Raw genomic sequence first — 406 nt, forward strand, 5'->3', positions numbered from 1 at the left:
CTGGGAGATGAGAGAGAAGTACTTCTCTTCTCTGGATGGTTTCGGGTGCTGTGAGTAAAGCTCTTTCCTACACTGATCAGATCTGACCCTGTGCCTGTGTGCGTAGGGTGTTGCCGTACAGCAGCAACCTCTTTGGGGATTCTGGAGTGAAGGAACAGACAGACATTGCTATTTGGCTATAGAAGGGTTAGGATTTTGTTCCAGTCATTCAAAAAACCACAAAAAAACAACCTCCACATGACAAGAAGCGTGATAACAAAGGGAAAAAAAGGCATTGTTTCCAAGTTCTGGGTTTAAACCTTACATCCAAGCCTCCTGACTTTGGAGATGTTTGACTTGGTTTGAGTATAAATTTTGTGGCTTCAGCAAGACCACGTGAAGTGGCAGGGTTGAATCGGTTCTGGTT

Source organism: Cariama cristata, unplaced genomic scaffold (genome assembly GCF_000690535.1).
Source record: "Cariama cristata isolate BGI_N322 unplaced genomic scaffold, ASM69053v1 scaffold2325, whole genome shotgun sequence".
NCBI lineage: Eukaryota > Metazoa > Chordata > Aves > Cariamiformes > Cariamidae > Cariama > Cariama cristata.